This window comes from Neovison vison, chromosome 4 (assembly GCF_020171115.1).
Source record: "Neovison vison isolate M4711 chromosome 4, ASM_NN_V1, whole genome shotgun sequence".
Lineage (NCBI taxonomy): Eukaryota > Metazoa > Chordata > Mammalia > Carnivora > Mustelidae > Neogale > Neogale vison.
This window is the reverse complement of record NC_058094.1, coordinates 160,580,235-160,601,144: the sequence shown is the minus strand read 5'-3', so window position 1 is coordinate 160,601,144 and position 20,910 is coordinate 160,580,235. Positions and strand designations below refer to the sequence as shown.

The 20,910-nt window shown below is 37.5% G+C and overlaps 1 non-coding gene across 1 annotated transcript; it reads right to left on the bottom strand.

The window, feature by feature from the left end:
- Window positions 1-16,561: 16,561 nt before the first annotated feature.
- On the bottom strand, window positions 16,562-16,698 carry LOC122905656. The gene has a single exon (XR_006384383.1). It is a non-coding gene; the product is annotated as a U4 spliceosomal RNA (small nuclear RNA).
- Window positions 16,699-20,910: the final 4,212 nt, after the last annotated feature.

Sequence of the window (20,910 nt, the reverse complement as noted above, 5' to 3'; positions counted from 1 at the left end):
GGGTGTTAAAGTCCCTTACTATTATTGTATTATTGTTGATGTGTTTCTTTGATTTTGTTATTAACTGGTTTGTATAATTGGCTGCTCCCATGTTAGGAGCATAGATATTTAAAATTGTTAGGTCTTCTTGTTGTATAGACCCTTAAATATGATATAGTTTCCTTCCTCATCTCTCATTATAGTCTTTGGTTTAAAATCTAATTTATCTGATATAAGGATTGCCACCCCCACTTTCTTTTGATGTCCATTATCATGGTAAATTGTTTTCCACCCCCTCAACTTTAAATCTGGAGGTGTCTTTGGGTCTAAAATGAGTTTCTTGTAGACAGCATATCAATGGTTCTTGTTTTTTGTTTTTTGTTTTTTTGTTTTTAATCCATTCTGATAACCTGTGTCTTTTGATTGGGGCATTTAGCCATTTACATTCAGGATAGCTATTGAAAGATATGAATTTAGTATTAGTATTGGTATTACAGCCATTGTACTCCCTGTAAGGTAACTGTTACTGTATATTGTCTCTATTCCTTTCTGGTCTGTTACTTTTAGGCTCTCTCTTTGCTTAGAGGACCCCTTTCAATATTTCCTGTAGGGCTGGTTTGGTGTTTGCAAATTCTTTTAGTTTTTGTTTGTCCTGGAAGCTTTCTATCTCTCCTTCTATTTTCAATGACAGCCTAGCTGGATATAGTATTCTTTTTTTTTCAGATTTTTATTTATTTATTTGACAGAGATCACAAGTAGGCAGAGAGGCAGGCAGAGAGAGAGAGGAGGAAACAGGCTCCCCGCTTGAGCAGAGAGCCCCATGCGGGGCTCCATCCCAGGACTCTGAGATCATGACCCAAGCTGAAGGTAGAGGCTTTAACCCACTGAGCCACCCAGGTGCCCCTGGATATAGTATTCTTAACTGTATATTTTTCTCGTTTAGTGCTCTGAATATATCATGCCAGTCCTTTCTGGCCTGCCAGGTCTCTGTGGATAGGTCTGCTGCCAATCTAATATTTCTACTGTTGGATGTTACAGACCTCTTGTTCTGAGCTGCTTTCAGAATTTTCTCTTTGCCACTGAGACTTGTAAGTTTTACTATTAGATGACAGGGTATGGACCTATTTTTATTGATTTTGAGCGGGGTTCTGAGTGCCTTCTGGATTTTGATGCTTGTTCCCTTTGCCAAATTAGGGAATTTCTCTGTAATATGCTCCAATATACCTTCTGCCTCTCTCTCTCTTTCTTCTTCTGGGGTCCCAATTATTCTAATATTTTTTTCATCTTATGGTATCACTTATCTCTCAAATTTTCCCCTCGTGGCCCAATAGTTGTTTGTCTCTCTTTTGCTCAACTTCTTTATACTCCATCATTTGGTCTTCTATACCATTAATTCTTTCTTCTGCCTCATTTATCCTAGCAGTAAGAGCCTCCATTTTTTATTGCACCTCACTAATATCTTTTAAAATTTCAACTAGGTTTGATTTTAGTCTTTTATTTCTCCAGAAAGGGATTCTCTGATATCTTCCATGCTTTTTTTCGAGCCCAGCTAGCACCTTGATAATCTTCATTCTGAACTCTAGTTCTGACATATTACTAATGTCCATGTTGATTAGGTCCCTAGCCATTGGTACTGCCTCTTGTTCTTTTTTGTGTGTGGTGAGTTTTTCCACCTTTTCATTTATCCAGATGAGAATAGATGAATGAGAGAACAAAATACTAAATGGGTAGCAATGACCCCAGAATATACACACTAACCAAATCAGAAGAGACCAAAACCAGGGGAGGAAGAAGGGGGGGGAGGGGGATATATATGTATATGTATATATCATACATATGTATATATATACATATATACATACATATACATATATATATGTATGTATGTATATACATATAAGAAGTTGATGGAAAAAAAGAGGAAAGAATGTGATCAGGCTGGAGACTAGAATAAACCCATGCACTGGATTTAGGGTATATTTTTATCTATTAGAAGAAATTGTATTCCAAAATTTTAAAGAAAAAAAACCCTATATGTATACAAAAAATAAATACAATGAAGGGATAAAATATGAATATAACAATGAGAACTTTTTAAAGATTTTTATTTATTTATTTGACAGATAGACATCACAAGTAGGCAGAGAGACAGAGGGAGAGGGGGAAGCAGGCTCCCCACCAAGCAGAGAGCCCAATGTGGAGCTCAACCCCAGGACCCTGAGACCATGACCTAAGCCAAAGGCAGAGGCTTAACCCACTGAGCCACCCAGGCGCCGCTATAAGAATGAAAATTTTTAAAAAGATTTTTAAAAAGGTATTGATAAGAAAAAGTAGTTATGTTAAAATAGGTTAGAGGAAAATTTTAAAAAATAAAATAAGAAAAAAAAATTAAAGATTTAATTTTGCGAGACTAAAGAATCATGGGGAAAAAGCCATGAATTTTTTTTTAAAAGATTTTAGTTATTATTTGACAGAGAGAGGCACAGTGAGAGAGGGGACACAAGCAGGGGGAGTCGGGGGAGGGAGAAGCATGCTTCCCGCTGAGTGTGGAGACCAATGTGGTGCTCGGTCCCAGGGCCCTGGAATCATGACCTAAGCCGAAGGCAGACGCTTAACAACTGAGCCACACAGGTGCCCCCAAAAGCCATGAATTTTATGTGTTGCTTTCCCCTAGCTCTGGAGTTCTGCAGTTCTTATTGATATGTGAACTTGGTCTTGGCTGGATGTCCTTGATGATCTTCTGGGGGAGGGGCCTGTTGTGGTGATTCTCCAATGTCTTTGCCCAAGGTGGAATTGCACCACCCTTGCCAGGGGCCAAGCTAAGTAATCTGCTCGGGTTTGCTCTCAGGAGCTTTTGTTACCTGAACGCTTTCCATAGAGAGTTAGAGGATGGGAATGAAAATGGCGGCCTCCCAATCTCTGACCCCGTAGGAGCCGAGAGTTCAGGGGCCCACTCCTCAGTGCACCCTTAGAGAAAATCAGTCAATCCCTCCTGTGTCCCTGGTCTCCAGCCAAACTCGGAGCTCACCCAGCCTGTGACTGAGCATTTCTATCTCTGGTGCACAGCCCCGTTTGGAGTCTCCAAACCCAGAAGGTTCCTGCAGCACACTCCCATGCCACTCCTCCCAGAGAAGAAAAGAGGGGGTCTTTCTGGATCTGCCACTTGTGGGGACCCTGCTCAAAGAACAGTGGCCCGACTTTGCTTTGGATCATGGTTTACGGTAATCCTGAGCTGAGAGCCCACTTTTCGGCTCCATCTCTGCAGGCAGTTTCCCTGCTCTGATACCTGCCACACTCAAGATACCCCTGGTCTTTTTGTGACCCTGTGGGTCCTGAGACCACACTGTCCCTGCGAGAACTTCAGCCCCACTTAGCCCTGGAGCAAAGTCCCTCAGTGGAGCAGACTTCTAAAAGTTCTGATTTTGTGTTTGACTGCTCCCTCACTTGCCAGGAGCCCCACCCCACCCCACCCCATCTGTTTTCCTATATATCACCTCGGATTCACTTCTCTGCACATCTCACCTTCCAGAAAGTGGTTGATTTTCTGTTCCTAGAATTGCTGTTCTTCTCTTCTATCTCTTGTTGAGTTTGTAGGTTTTCAAAATGGTTTGATAACTATCTAACTGAACTCCTGGGACCTGATATTTCAGTCTCCTACTCCTCAGTCATCTTGCTTCCCACTCTGGCCTCCTCTTTGCAAAGTCACCTTTCTGGCTGTATTCCTGACTAAAAGTAACACTGTCCAGTGAGCCTCCTACCCTTCCACCATCTTGCTCCAGGAAGAAAGTTTCTGTAAAAAGATTTTATTTATTTGAGAGAGAGAGAGAGAGGGCATAAGCCAAGGGAGCAGGGGAAGAGGGAGAGAAGCAAACTCCCTCCTGAGCAGGGAGCCTGATGAAGGGCTCAATCCCAGGACTCTGGGATTATGATTTAAGATTTTATTTATTTATTTGACAGAGATCACAAGTAGGCAGAGAGGCAGGCAGAGAGAAGGAGGCAGACTCCCTGCTGAGCAGAGAGCCTGATGTGGGGCTTGATCCCAGGACCCTGGGATCATGATCTGAGCTGAAGGCAGAGGCTTTAACCCGCTGAGCCACCCAGGCGCCCCTGGGATTATGATTTAAACTGAAGGCAGACACTTAACTGGCTGAGCCACCCAGGTGCCTCGGAAAGAAACATTAAGGTTAATCTGGGCACACTTTCAAAAGACAGTGAGAGAAAGAAATTAGACACAAATTTTATCATTGTGTATCCATAAATATCTAAGAAAGAGGATGATCCTATGTATTTTTGTCCCTAGTGTCTCACTTCTATTTTAGTGAAATTTTATTAGTCTAATTAACATATAACTTAATATTTTTTAATTTAATTTTTTAACTTTATGATTTTTCATTTTAAGAAATTTAGCAACTGGGAGTTATGATTCATAGCTTCAGGCCCTCAGTAGTAGAGACTAACCTGCCAAATAGTCATAATTGGATGTTGATAGACAAAGATAGTCACTTAAAACTGCATTGTTTTAAGCTGTCTACTCTCAAAAATCTCTCAATAAATGTCCCATGATAAGATATATCATGACTGTACATGGAAAACCTCCATGATATATTCCTTGTCCTTCTAGAAAATTGCTGTTTATTTTTTAAGATTATCAGTGCCAATATTACCACTGCTGTGCAGCTGCCCCAGTAAACACCCGAGACTATTATGTAGGCCCATAGCGCTACCCACAGAACTTGGTTGTAGCCCTTGTCATATGTCTACTTAAGCCTCCAAGACAATGGATGAAATTTATTTTAAATAAATAAATGAAACCTAGAAATGATATTTGCAAAATACTATTGGATATGTCCAGGCAAAACCAAGCACTGTTTTTTTTTTTTTTTTGTGCCTAGTCACAGTTGTCTAATCTCTAATGTGATAGGGTAGGACCAAACAAGCTCTTTAATTTCTTTAAATTCTATAGCCCATGATTTTATTAACTTACTAAAAACATCTATATCTTCTTAACAGACAGATACTATCAGATCCAATTTTTTTTTAAGATTTTATTTATTTGACAGAGATCACAAGTAGGCAGAGAGGCAGGTAGAGAGAGAGGAGGAAGCAGGCTCCCCACTGAGTGGAGAGCCCGATGCGGAGCTCGATCCCAGGACCCTAAGATCATGACCTGAGCCGAAGGCAGAGGCTTTAATCCACTGAGCCACCCAGGCGCCCCTAGATCCAAATCTCAACCAAACTGCTGCCTTTGCTTAAATAACTGAAGCAGGAACTAGACATAAAAGGTTTGTTTTCACATTTGAGAACTCAGCATGTCACCTCACTTGTACCTTTATCATTTTTATGCCCACTACTTAGCGGAGGCACTGATAAGTAATCATACACACTATAGTGCTGCCAAAAACTTACTATGTCATTAAAATCTTCAAATGTTTTTAGAATATTTTTGGATTTTTTTCCTTTTTAGATTATCTGCTTAAAGGAAGAGAACAAGAAACCAGCCTAAGCACTTGTCAAGTACGTGACCAAGTAAATCCTGGCCAAATAGAGTTTGGGTACTCTGTGGCTATTAAAAGGCAACAGATAAATCTATATGTAATGCATGGGGGAAAGTCCTGTACATAATATTAGCTGAAAAACAATATTTCACTGGTTAGTTATATGCTATGGTTCTTCATGTGAATAAAAAATTTTATTTCTTTATGTGAAGAGAATACTCAGTAGGAAATATACTAAACTATGAATGGTTAGTAACCATTGGAAAGAAGAAAAGAGTAGTGGATGGAGAGGCTTACATTTTTTTCTTTTTTATTTTACATAAATTTGTACTGCTTTATATATGTTTACAATAACAAAAATAAAAACACACAAGGAGAATCTAACACTCTAAATCATTTATTTGACTGGAATTCCACTTGTTCAACGTTGTTATGTCCTTTTCATTTACCTTCCTTTTTTTTTCTCCATTTTCTTTGTCCCTTTCCTCCTGGTTTCCTTTTTTTTTTTTTTCCCTGATTTCATTTCTCCTTGTTTTCATTCCTGCCTTTAATTCTTTTCTCCCTGCTCCCAAATTGGATCCCATAAAGGTAGAAATCAGAAAGTGTGAATAGGGGATATTTGTGTCATCTGCTGCCTCTGGGCATGGAAGGCTCCCCAAACGGAAGATTCTGAATTAACTATTTCATTCTGGCCACCTGAGAGTAACTGTGCTCAAGACAGAAGGACATCAAGATTCAGAGCACATGGGCGCCTGGGTGGCTCAGTGGGTTGAGCCGCTGCCTTCGGCTCAGGTCATGATCTCAGGGTCCTGGGATCGAGTCTCGCATCGGGCTCTCTGCTCAGCAGGGAGCCTGCTTCCCTCTCTCTCTTTCTCTGCCTGCCTCTCCGTCTACTTGTGATTTCTCTCTGTCAAATAAATAAATAAAATCTTTAAAAAAAAAAAAGATTCAGAGCACAGCAATAAGATATATATAAAACAAAATTTCATTGCTGAAACCAGAATTTTCTTTCTTCATCAGAATATATAGATATTTGGCTTTAATGGCCTGGCCATTTCTCCTACTGGACTATAGAAGAAGGAAGAAGGGTGAAACCTGAAGTAAAGAAGCTTCTGTCACCACGAGAGGATGGGCTGTTGGCTACCAAGGCAACTGCAAGGTTAGTCAGAGGGCTAGTGAATATAAAATATTCACTATATAAATATAGATATAATATATATAGATATAAATATATGTATTTATATATAGATATAATATAAATATAGATATAAAATAACTGGGGTCTTGCTTCTTATGGCTAAAAGTTTATGCCATTGAAGTGAGTTGAACTAAATTGATTTGAAATTGAATTGAAACACTGAATTGGGATCCACAAGATTAACCTGAGGAAGAGGTCTTTCATAGATTCACTTAATTAATTTATTGTTGCAATAGCTGCCAACTTCTGCTAGCTACTTAAAATATATTTTCCCCCAAAATTCAAAACAAAACCACCATGAGATATCACCTCACACCTGTCAGAAAGGCTAGTATCAGAAAGATGAGAAATAACAAGTGTTGGAGATTATGTGACGCAAAAGAAACCCTCATGCCCGTTGGTATGAGTGTAAATTGGTGTAGCCACTGTGGAAATCAGTAGGTGATTCCTTAAAAAATAAAAATAGAAATGCCATACTATCCAGTAATTCCACTACTGGATATTTACCCAAAGAAAATTAAAACATTAATTCAAAAAGCTATATGCACTCCTATGTTTATTGCAGCATTATTTATAATAGCAAAGATATGGAAGCAACCCATAGATGAATGGATCAAGTGTCCATCCATGGATGAATGGATAAAGAAGACATGGGGCATGTGTGTGTCTGTGTGTGTACATATATATACATTTGCATATTACTCAGTGAAAAAAGAATGAGATCTTGCCATTTGCAACAAAATGGATGGACCTCCAGGGTACTGGCTAACTGAAATAACTCAAAGATGAATACCATGTGATTTCACTTATATGTGGAATCTAAAAACCAAAAAAAATGACCAAGTGGAAACTTTGGGGGAAGAAAATGAGCAAGAAGTGAAGGGGAGTAGGAGGTACTTCCAATTATGGAATGAAAAAGACATGAGAATGAAAAGCACAGTGTGAAGAATATAGTAAGTGATACTGTAAAGGCATTGCATGGTGACAGAAGGTAGCTACACTTGCAGTGAGCATAGCATAACCTACAGAGTTGTTAGATCATTATGTTGTATACCTGAAAGAAACTAATATAACACTGTGTGTCAACTATATTTTGATTTTTAAAAGACACACACACACACACACACACACACACACACATATATATATATATATATATATATATATATATATATATATATATTTCTCCCTTAATCATCATGATCATCCCTTATTCAGAATAACTCCCTTAATCATCAGAATAACATTATCCCTACTTTATAGATGAACAAACTGAGTCTCAGGGAAGTTAGGTCACCCATCCAATGGCATTAACTGGTGAGTAAATGTCTGTGTCTCTTTCAGCCAATCCAGCAAAGACTGTTCTGTGAAATTGTATGAGAGGCTTCATGAAGCCATGTGTCTATTTGCAATGTCCCCAAGTAAGACCCCTAAACATTCTGGAATTAAACAGTTGTGGAACTGTTTAATCAACTGTTAAATTTGTTCAGTGCTCAGGTGGTTTTCACTTTTCATAGGGAAATGAGAAAAAGTGGAAATCTTTTAAGCAGAATCAACAAACTATAATCAAAAAGAGTTTATCTCTCTTGCTGTGTATATAATGCATATACATATATGCATATAATTATATTTCTTTTAATATATAAACATATATATATATATATATATTTATATGTATTCAGACAATGTTTCCATTGCAGTGAGGCAGACCTGTAAACTACCCTATCTGCAGACAGGAAAATATAAGGCAGTGTTCTTGAAAGTTCTGGAATTGGGTACCCAGAATTTTAATTTATATCTCTAATACCAAGCTGCTCCCAGAATGTTGTCAGTAAGATCTTTATTTATATAGAAACAAGAAGACCCAGCTGAAGGATGTGTGTGTATTTAATGTGACTCTGGATGATCTCTGAAGCAGTGGGTACTTGTTTAAACTAGTGTAAAGCAGTTTTAATGGGTAGACTCAATTCCTATGTTCTTTTAATCTAAAGGAGTTTTATTGTAAGTGGCAAGGTAATAAGGGTTAGGATTTTGTGATACACAAATGCTTCCTATTGCTTCTCTTCTCTTCCTATCTTCCAACCATAAATTGGGTATGATAAAACTATTTTCTACTGTCATCACTGAAGGAAGTTACAGAGGGAAAGCCAACTATCAGATTTTCATTTTAAACTAAGTCAATTTAATGCATGTCCCATCTATATCAGAAGAAGCCAGTTGGTCTTCTAATGTTAAGAACAGGAGGGATTTTATTCTAGAAATGTAGCTTGCCTGCTATAAAATGGTGGCTGAGATGTCCATTCGTAATCCCTGCCAACCTTGGATTATGGAAGTGGTTCCATTCCTTGATGCTTTAGTGCCACCTATGGTTCCAAGTTAGAAAATGTTCATTTAAAATAAATTCTAGAGACCAGAAACAGTATCCTGGTTTTGAATTAGCATACTTATCACTCAATTAGATTTTGTCTTTGGAGTTTGACTAAATGAACTGAGTATCTTTCTGGAAGGCAATTTGTCAATATGCATTATGAGATTTTTTTAAATGTTTGGTAATTTCATGTTTAGGAAATGATGAGAGACAAAGACACATTATAAGAATATTTATTATGGCATTATTTAAGAAAATTAATGTTTAAATCATTATAATGCATATATAAGATGGAAATGATGCAGCCATTTAAAAATACATTAAAAAATCACCTTTAATAGTAATTTCTATAATTTTTCTCCTCATAGAAAGATTTTAGGTCTTTTATAAACCATTAAAAACCTAAAGAGGTATATAACTCTACAGTGTGCAATAGGACACCAAAAATAATACCAAAAATAATATAATCCATAATCCACAAAACTAAACTACTATGTACCTAAAAATTCGAGTTAATAAATACGCTGGAAGAGATTGTTTTATTTTACATACACACCAGTCAAGATAAATGAAATGAAGTCCCTACTTTATAGAGAAAACAGCTGTCATCAGATAGAGACTTCATCTTTCTAAAATAAAACATACATACCTCTCTTGTGTTTCTGTCCTGGCCTACATCTCTCCAGTTATCATAGAGGGATCTAGTCTCTCCACCTCTGCTTAGAGTTTTCCCCCCTCATACTCAAGAACTTTACACTATCCATTATCCCTTTTCTTCTTATTAGTATAGTCATTCTTCCCTCTCAACTGAACATTTTCCACCAGCTTTAAGATATACTGAAGAATCTGTTATTTAAAATAATAATTCTTTACTCAACTCGTGTCCTCCACCTCCCAGCTTCTAGCAAACTATAGTCTTCTCTCTCTCACTTCATAGTGTTCTTAATTTTCTGTATTTGTTATCATAATTTTCATATATTCTGCTCAACTCTAAACTCACTCCAGTTTGGTATATAGCCTCACCACCCCATAAAACACCTGTTAAGCCATTAATGGTCTCCATGTTGCTAAACTCATGGCTTTTTTCAGTCTTCATTGCAGTATCTCAGCATAGTCAATACCCTTGACCAATGTTTGAAACACTCACTACTCTCAATTTTCTCCTCTTTTCTAGCCATTCCTCTCTCTCCTCTCCAGTTCCTCTCCCTCCCACTGGTCATGGCTCAGTCTTTAACCCTCTTTCCACTCTGTAATTTCTTCTAGGCAATTTCTTCTTAGCGCAATAGCCAATTACCATTTATACACAAATGATTCACACACCCTAATTTCTAGCCCAGTGCTTCTCTGAGCTCCAGGAACATATAAAAACACCTAAGTTTTGTCACTTTAAAGTCTCCAAGACATCTCAATATCCATTTGACCAAAACCTAACTCATGATTTTTCCTTCCAAATTTCCTCTTCCAAGTCTATAAATGGCCCCATCACCAATCTAGTTATGCAAACCAAATCCTAAAAGTCATTCTTAATGCTTCCACCTCCCTCAGCATGCACACTTAATCTATCTTCAAGCTCCTTCACTTCTATTCCCTGCTGTTTAAGACCTGCTGAACACGTGGTGCATTTGGAGCCTGATGACATGGCCAAGCTCCATGCGCAGCTGTTCTTTGAAAAGCGAGATGAAATAATAAGAAATTTCATCTTCCCACCACAAAAAGATGGAGAAAAAGACTGTGGTCCTGCCATAGACCAGGCTCAAAGGATATCAAGGAGGTAGCGGACCAAGCAGCCAGCTCCATGCCCAAACTTTCTAGCGGTAGCCCCACTGCCATTTTGGTGCTGGCAATATGGCTGACCCTGGATGGCTGTATGTCTCTGGTCATTTCTGTCTTTAGGCTGACCTTCCTAAAGCATCTATTTCGCCATCCAGCATCCAGCCTGAAGCATGTGTCCTTAGAAGACAAAAGATTACAAATCTTGTATATCTACACATTTTTCACTGTCCTGTAGCATTTGGAGAAGAAAGTCTACTTGATGGAAGTATATTTTAACACAACTGATAGAATTTGGAAAAAAAAAAAAGTCTATCTTCCCTCCATCTCTACCACTGTATGGATCTATGTCACCATTATTTCTTATCTGCATTACTACAATAATCTTATTAGTTTTAATAGTCTTATAGTTTTATTTTTTCTTTCCCAATATGTACAGCATTTTCCTTCTCTTTTTTTTCTAAATGTTCTATTTGGGGCTTCAAGTACAATGTTGAGTAGGAGTGGTGAGAGCAGACATCTTTGCATTTGCCTTGTACCTGATCTCAGGGGAATAGCATCTAGTTTCTCACCACAAAGTATTATGTTAGCTGTAGGTTTTTGTACATGTTCTTCATTGAGCAGTGGGATTTCTCCTCTTACCTAGTTTGCTGAGAATTTTTATTATGAATGGGTGTTAGATTTTTTTTCAAGATTATTTATTTATTTATTTATTTGACAGACAGAGATCACAAGTAGGCAAAGAGGCAGGCAGAGAGAGAGAGGAAGGGAAGCAGGCTCCCTGCTGAGCAGAAAGCCCGATGTGGGGCTTGATCCCTGGATTCTGGGATCATATCCTGAGCTGAAGGCAGAGGCTTTAACCCACTGAGCCAACCAGGTGCCCCTGGGTGTTAGATTTTGCCAAATGCTTATACTGTATCAATTGACACAATTGTATGATTTTTCTTCTCTAAGTCACTGATGTGGTAGATTACATTAATTAATTTTCAGATACTGAAACAGCCTTCATACTTCCATACCTGGAATAATCCCTGTGGTTCAGATGTATAATTCTTTTCAAACACTGTTAGATTTTATTTGCAAATACCTTATTGAGAATTTTTGCATGTATGTTCATGAAAGATAGCAGCAGTCTGTAGCTTTCCTTTTTAATGATGTTTTTGTCAGGTTTTGGTAGTAGAGTGTTGCTAGCTTCGTATAATGAATTAGGATATGTTCCCTCAACCTCTGTTTTCTGGAAAAGATTGCCTTCCCACCAGTATTGTTTCTTTTTAAAATGTATCTGATAGAAATCACCAATAAAACCGTCTAGGTCTGGTGCTTTCTTTTTCGGAAGATTATTAATTATTGATTTGATATCTTGAAAAAATATAAGCCTATTCTGATTATCTATTTCTTCTTGTGTGAGTTTCAATAGTTTGTCTTGCAAGAAATTGGTCCATTTTATCAAAGATCCCAAATTAGTAACAAAAGAGTTATTCATGGTATTCTCCTGGTAACTTATTATTGTCAGTGAGATAAGTAGGGATGACTTCTCTCTCTTTTGTTGTTGTTCACTGTCTTTCTTTCCTTATTTATTTTTAAGTTTTTATGTTAATTTCAGTTAGTTAACACACAGCGTATGATGACCTCTCTTTTATTTCTGATATTATCAATTCATGTTTTCTTTATTATTTTATTAGTCTGTGTAATGGGTTGAATTGTGTAATGGGTTGTATTGTGCATCTCTAAGATTCCTGTATTTAAGTCCTAATCCTTAATACCTAGGAATTTTACCTTTTTAGAAATAAGGTCATTGCAGATATAATTTGTTAAGATGAAGTTATACAAGAGTAGGGTGGGCCTTTAATCCGGTATGATTGGTGACCTTGACACGAGGAGAACAACATGTACAAACCAAGGGATGCCTGAAGCCACCAGAAGTTAAGCTACAGGCATGGAACTGATTCTCCCTTGTAGCCCTCAGAAGAAACCATCCCTGCCAACATATCTGTCTTGGACTTCTGGTCTCCAGAACTGTGAGATAATAAATTTCTGTTATTTGTAAGCCACCCAGTTTGTGCTAATTTGTTTCAGTGGCCCAGAAATTAATATATTGGGTCCTGAAAATGCATGAACTATATAGGTTTCAGAGGCTTTAAATTCCTCCAGTGTCCTTGATTTTGCATCCTCCTTGAATTAAGTCTGTATTTTTAAGTTCTTTTAGCTATAATCCACTGTGATTATACTGGAGCCCTGTTAATGAGGTGCTAAGGTGTGGAGGAGGGAAAGCATTCTATAATTCTGTAATTAAATCTCAAGCTTTTAGTGGGCCTGTGTTCCTTGGCTGTGACTTTCACAACTATTTCTTAACTTCTCCCCCTTAGGTAAGACAGGAAGGCAAAAGTGAGCTGGAGTTGGGTAAAGGCCTTTCCTAGTAGGTGGGGTAAGATGCTGGGAGAGTCTTTTCCACTAGAGAGTAGTCCTTTGTTTCGAAGAGTGCTCTGGATGTATTTCAAAATGATAGATTTTCTTCTCCCCACGCACCTCCCACCCTCCCAGCCAGAGCTGGGAGGCAGAATTTCCTTGGCTCTTCACATGGAGGTAAAACCTATGGAAGTGTGAGTCCCTCCTAAGACTAAGAGTTTCTTATTCTCATGTTAGTCCACACTCAGCCTCCAACAATTCATCCAAATTACCACTTAAGTGTACTCATCATTTTATGGCTTCATTAACTTCTTCTCCAGGTAAGAAGATCTCAACTATGACTCTCTGTATTTGCCTGTGTGTCCAGATTTCAGTTTGGCAATTTTCTGTGACCAGTTCTCTGATGGTTCCCAAAAAAGTCACTGATTTTTATTGCATTCAACGTTTTTCTTATTGTAAGGATAGGAACAATTACTTCAGAGCCTTAGACATGTCATTGCTGAAATCAGAAGTCAGAATAATACTTTTTAAAAGATTTTATTTATTTATTTGACAGACAGAGATCACAAGTAGGCAGAGAGGAAGGCATGGGGGCGGGGAAGCAGGCTCCCTACTGAGCAGAGAACCCAACGTGGGGCTCGACCCTAGGACCCTGAGATCATGACCTGAGCCAAAGGCAGAGGTTTAACCCACTGAGCCACCCAGGGACCCCCAGAATAATATTTTAAACACAATATATAACATTTAAAATGTCTTTTTTTAAAAAAAAAAAAAGGTAGGCTCAGGGCAGGGGGGTGCGTAGTAGGCTCCATTCTGTGCGTGGAGCCCAACATGGAGCCTGAACTCACAAACCTGAGGTTGTGATCTCAGCTGAGATCAAGAGTCAGATGCTTAACTGATTGAGCCACCCAGGCACCCCACCCAAAATTTCTTTTACATTCATTTTAGATTATAATTTTAAAAAGAAAACCCCAGATCCAAAATGGTGTCTCTTTGACTGAGTCCCCAAGCTGGGTCTTAATAAGGAATCTGATTTCAGTTTCAACATCCCCCCAAAATCTAGGCTTAACTGGTCTGTCAGAAATTTTGGATTGGTGCCAATGAGTTTATTACATGGGCCTTTTCATCCTCCAAAGGAAGATGAGGTAATCTGCATGGTAAGACTCCCCTTTACTTGTTAGATGGAATACTTAAACTGCCTGATTCATGAATCAACTAATAAAGTCAATTATATCTTTAAAATTTATTCAGTTGAGTGCTCGCTTTGGCAGTACATATACTAAAATTTATTCAGTTGAATTTTTGTTTACAGTAATCATAAGCAATTTATAGTATTGTTTTCAAGTTTTTAAATTTTAAATGAATGGTGCCATATTATAGGTACTTTTCACTTTTATCATGAATAAATTTTGGAAATTTATTCATGTTGATACATGTAGGCCTAGTTTATCCATCTTAATAATATTAAATTTTGTGAACATCTCACAATGTATTTCTTTCCTCTATTGGATGCTTGGATTGTTTCTTTTCTTCTCTAGAACAATAATATAATCATTCATTTATTTCATGAACTTATGTGGCAGTTTCTTTATGGTATAAACTTAGAAACTGAAAATCCACCTTAGGGTCATGGAAATCTTTGGCTTCTCTAAAACTGACTAATTGCTCTCCTTACAATTTATATTCCCACCAGGAACCTATCAGTGTTTTGTTGCACCAACTCTTTATATTATTTTTCCTATATAATAGATGTGAAATGGTACTTTAAATAGTTTTGGTATATATTTCCTATTTCCCTGTCCCCTTACTTGTAACAAGTACTAAAAATTTTCTTTGCTTTCAGGGTGCTTGGGTGGCTCAGTGGGTTAAGCCTCTGCCTTCCGCTCAGGTCATAATCTCAGGGTCCTGGGATTGAGTCCCGCATCTGGCTCTCTCCTCAGCAGGGAGCCTGCTTCCTCCTCTCTCTCTCTCTGCATGCCTCTCTGCCTACTTGTGATCTCTCTCTGTCAAATAAATAAAAAAGTAAAGCCTTTAATAAAAAAAATTTTCTTTGCTTTCAATATTTCCTTGGATTGTGTTCAATTCAATGTGCCCCAAGTGGTGAAACCCTTGAGATTAGTTACATCTTCTGTCATAATAAGGCTTTTAAATTGTAAACAAAAATGTAATATTTTCCTTTATGGTTTGTGTCTTAGTGTTTTGTGACCAAAAAAATTCTTTCTCAAGTCCCAGGCTTTAAATATTTTTCTGAAACCCTCTCATTTCATGATCATGTTTTTAATTCAACTACATTGTTTTGTCAATTTCACCATGTAATTTATTTTTTGCTTTATATGTTTCAAGGTTATGTTTTTAGGTGCCCACAAATTCATTATTATATTTTCCGGGTAGAATGTTCTTCATTCCTATCAAAGTCTTTTGTCTCACATTCTATTTTGTTTTATTTGGTATTAACATTGATATATCCTTTAATTATTTTCTTGGTATATTTTTTAATACTTTATTTTATTTTAATACTTTATTTAATACTATATTTTAATACTTTATTTTAATACTTTAGTATTTATTTTATTTTAATACTTTATTTTAAAATATATTTTAATACTGTATTTATTAAAAATTTGTGTGATTTTTAGTTTAGTTGGGTCTCTTGTAAGCTACATATTGTCCTCATGACAGACTGAATTTCACTAAGTAAGTTTAATTCATTCATATTCACTGTGATCGGTATATATTTCCATTTTCTCTTCATATTTTATGTTTTTTACTTATCATGCTTTCTCTTTGTTTATGTTTTTCTGTTTATTTTTTTGTTTTGTTTTCCTGCCTTTTGTTAAGTTGATAAAGTTTTCTACATTTCTTATATCTCCCACTTTCATGGAAGCTTTGGAATGTATTTATTTTCCCTTAGTGGTACCCCATATATTTTTTCAATCACTTTTTTAAAATTGAAGTTAATCCATATCTTTATAGCCCTCTCTGAAAAATACAAAGCTTTAATATTCCTTTATCAGAAAACACACACACACACACACACACACCTTATTATTGCAGGCTAGAGTTTTAGTTAGAGAATAAAATTTTCAGCATATTTTATCAATTTGTGTACCTTTATATGTTTCTCAATGTCCTATGTGTCTCCTTTTAACTCATGTGTGTTCCCTCTAGGTGTACTTTTCTTACTATTACAATTCACCATGTAATCATTTTTTTTCAATAAGAATCAAGTGGCGGGGGGGTGGGAGGTTGGGGTACCAGGTGGTGGGTATTGTGGAGGGCACGGCTTGCATGGAGCACTGGGTGTTGTGAAAAAATAATGAATACTGTTTTTCTGAAAATAAATAAATTGGAAAAAAAAAAAGAATCAATTAGCGACAAATTCTCTAGAAATTTTATTATCTGAAAAATATCTTAGTTTCAATTAGCAATAATCGCGCCTCGGATAAACCTCATTGGCTACGATACTGCCACTGCATTTTTACCTTTAAATTATGGTTTACCCGAGTGTACATTTCTTTCTTTTTTTTTTTTTTTTTTTTAGATTTTATTTATTTCTTTGACAGAGACAGATCAGAAGTAGGCAGAGAGGAAGGCAGAGAGAGGAGGAAGCAGGCTCCCTGCCGAGCAGAGAGCCCGACCCCTGAGATCATGACCTGGGCTGGAGGCAGAGGCCTTACCCCACTGAGCCACCCAGACACCCCCCGAGTGTACATTTCTAGGATGATGTCTACTGTCTCTCAAAATATTGGATATATTACCCCATTGTCTTAGTTCTGTCTCCAGTCTTTTGTAGATTATTTGGGACTTTTCCTTTGGGACTTTACATTTTTTGTATTTATACTTAATGTTTTTCAGTTTCATTTATGCTATGTCCAGCTACAGATTCATTTTTATTTCTTCTGCTTTATTTGTTATTTTTCTTTATTTTCAACCAAAGATGGTATGTTTTTCTCCAAACCTGGAAAGTATCTGCCATTATCTCAGTAAATATTATATTGCCATTATTTTCTCTCTTCAGTTTTTCTGGAATAATTAGATATATGTTGAAGTCTCTCCAACTATTAACCATGTATTTTTATGGTTCTTTCATATATTTTATTTATTGTTTTCTCAAATTTATTTATCTCAAATTTATCTCTCAATTTATTGTTTCTTCAAATGAAGAAATTTCTCAAAAGTATTTTTCAATGCACATATTTTCTTTTTTACTATAATCAGGATTTATGTTTATGCACATATATGAATATACACATATATACATATTAAATACATGTGCATATCCAATTATTTATAATACATATATAACATGTATGCATAGTTCATGTATAACATAAAATGTACATATACAACAAAATTGAAATATGTATTACATTTATGTATTTACTTATATAATATGTAAGTATTGATATACATATGTATATGTGTGTATATGTATGTAATTTCCAAGATTTTCAGTTAACTATTTTTTCTCTATCTTTTCTACCTTTCTCATAAATTGTTGTTGTATTTATGGATAGTATCTCTTCTTTATCTCTTCAACAATCCTAAAGATGCTTGTTAAAATTTTAGTTACTTTTGTTTGGAATGAATTCGTAGTCGATTTTCTTGTCTATCTTAATGACATCAGCTGCTTGGTGCATTGTGGAATTTGGGTTTGTGAACTCATTTCAAGTGACTTCCTTCTCTTTCTCCCTCACTCTCACTCTCACTCTCTTAACACTCAATTTCTCTTCTCTCTTCACCAGTTTACCAGTCCCAGTTTGGCAGACTTGCAGTTGCCTCCATGTGACATTCAAGATTCCCATTGTATTACTGAAGTTGTCACTGCTAGAGTCCTAAGCCAGTTGTATCATTTCAGTTTCTGGTTGGTTCCTGGTTGTGAGATGATGTCTGGGTTCTCCCAATTCCCCGAATAGGCCCAGCTTCACAGAAAGACTAACCACATCCCTGCCTAATGTGCAGTGGCTCTCCAATGATTGTGGCCCGTTCTTGCTGCATGAGTGGTTCTGTATTGGCTAGAGAGTGGCCCATGGGATTTCTTCATAGCTCCTTGGTGGGAGTGATTCAGAGCATTACAGCAACTCCTCTCTCTATGGATGATTTGAGTTCATCCCCCAATGTCATCTCATAATTTACCAAATCACCTCATGGTGCTGATGCAATGGAACCCTTTGCCAGCTCACTTCACAACTCTTGAAATTATGATCCTTGGGGGACTGGAGCCTATTCCTGCCTATCAATCCTCATACCCCACCCCTATTGTCCTAGTGAGTGGGAAGGAGCTTCCCACTACCCTTTATTCATTCTACTGAGCTCAGGCTCTTTCCTCCAACCTCTGCACTACCTTCTCCCACCAAACTCCTAGCCAACTTTGATCCCAGGGCAGGGTAATTTTTTAAGATAGTCTGATCTGATCCTGTCTTTTTCAAATTCTCAAGGGTCTGCATTGTCCTTCAAGGTATGGCACAGGAAAATTGAACTTTTTTGAATACTAAAAGGAAAATGAGTAGTACCTACTAACTGCTGGGTTCTAATAACCACTACCCTCAACATATGCCCTCAGAAAACAGTGACAAGAGATCCTCTTTTCCCCACAGATAATAATTTGGCTGGGATGATGCAAAGAATAAAAATACAACAGATCATTTTATTTTTCTAGTTATTTGTTTCTGCATAGTTTTTCTCTGTCATTTAAATAAAATCTACACAGAAGCTTACATGAAAATCTTAATATGTATCTAACCACTTTTCTGCTCAGTATGTTCAAAGATAATTCAGGAAGAAGGACACATGTATGACTATTTAAAGAGCTACAAAACTGAGGGGTATGGTCATTAGGAGCCTCTGGTGCTCAGAGGCTGTGTCCTTTGGAAAACCTGGCTCAGATCCCCCAGAAGTACTACTTGCTGTGCAATATGAATGAGGCAGAAAGAACTTCAAATATGAACACTGATTCTCATGGGCTCGTGACTCAGCCAATCAATTTCAAGCTCCAAAATTCTTGAATCCCTGAGAAAGTTTGTATTTACAACAGAAAGAGCCTTCAATACAGTTCTTTTGCAGGAAACTGGACAGAGTCCAGGTATTCAGAGAAAAGGAAAGGAGCACACCAACTTGGAATGATTACTATACATGAAAGTCTCCTGAGATAACAAAGCAAAAAGCTTCCTCCACTTGGAATCTGCTCCAACATGCTAAAAGAAACCACAGGGCCTCAGGGCCATAGGAACTGCTACCGGCACATTTCCTTCCCTTACCAGATGACAAATCCTGTAACTTGTAATACCACTTCCCTCACAAGCTCATCCTATAGACCACAGCTCCACATCCAGAATGAATTCCTATCATTATACCTGATGGTATCTGAAGGGCTTTTTACACATTGCCTCATCTCACATGATCTTAACCAGGATCCCTGTCATCTTCATCTTAATAGATGGACAGACTGAGACAAAAAGAGATTAATAACTTGGCCAAGATCACAAGGCTAGTATTTCATTGGGTCAGAACTTCCTAGGTCTTTCTAGGACAATAAACCTTCTTTGTCTTAAAATGGATCTCTTGAGTCTGATGCATTCTTGTGTGGAATCCTATGTTAGTAAATCATACATTCTGTAATCACTCTGATGGTATGAACTCCAGAGGCACTTCAGTCAGGAAGACAAAAACATATGCAAAAGGATGTCAAATTCAAAAGGATGAATTAGTCCAGAGTGGAAAGTTCTGATATAATCAACCTATCGCTAAGTGCCTGGCTGGTATCCTTGAAAGATGGTGTCTTATTGAGGGCTCAGCACTGCTCTGTGCTGTGCGCAGTTAGGTCAATAAGCAGGGGCAGTAGCTATATCCAGCTTTCTAAGAGGTGTCCATACTATTGGGTACATGAATAGCCTCCAAGTCTGCCATTTTGTCCACTCTATTCAAGGGCCTATCGTATAAGCACTCTAGTGGCGGAGAACAGAAGAACTGACATGAGTTGCCCTGCCTAGTAAGACTGTTTGGTCATTTAGTGCCTTTTCTTCAGTAGACGCTCCCTGGTGGACATAACATAAGGCAAAAGGATTCACAGAATGCTGAGTGAAATAAGTCAAGCAGAGAGAGTCAATTATCATATGGTTTCACTTATTTGTGGAGCATAACAAATAGCATGGAGGACAAGGGGTGTTAGAGAGGAGAAGGGAGTTGGGGTAAATTGGAAGGAGAGGTGAATCATGAAAGACTATGGACTCTGAAAAACAATCTGAGGGGTTTGAAGTGGCCGGGGGGTGAGAGGTTGGGGTACCAGATGGTGGGTATTATAGAGGGCACGGATTGCATGGAGCACTGGGTGTGGTGAAAAAATAATGAATACTGTTATGCTGAAAATAAATAAATTAATAAATATATATATATAAAATAAATGCCCCCCCCCCAAAAAAAAGGATTCACAGAGTTTTTGGTCTCTCTCAAAGATCCATCCATATGCCTCTTCCTCAAATTCTCTTGTTTCCAAGATCCACTTTGCTCTTCCAAGCCCCTGAACAGCCACCTAAGCCATTTGTCACTGCTGGTGGGGATGGGGGGGAGTCCACATATATCCGTCCTTCAAATCATTTCCCCCTCTATACAAATTTATGACCAGCTGTGCTGCTTATAGGTCTGCCCACTGGAAGGATTTCTTCATTATTTTTTGTCAGTTACATTGAGTGTGGTTG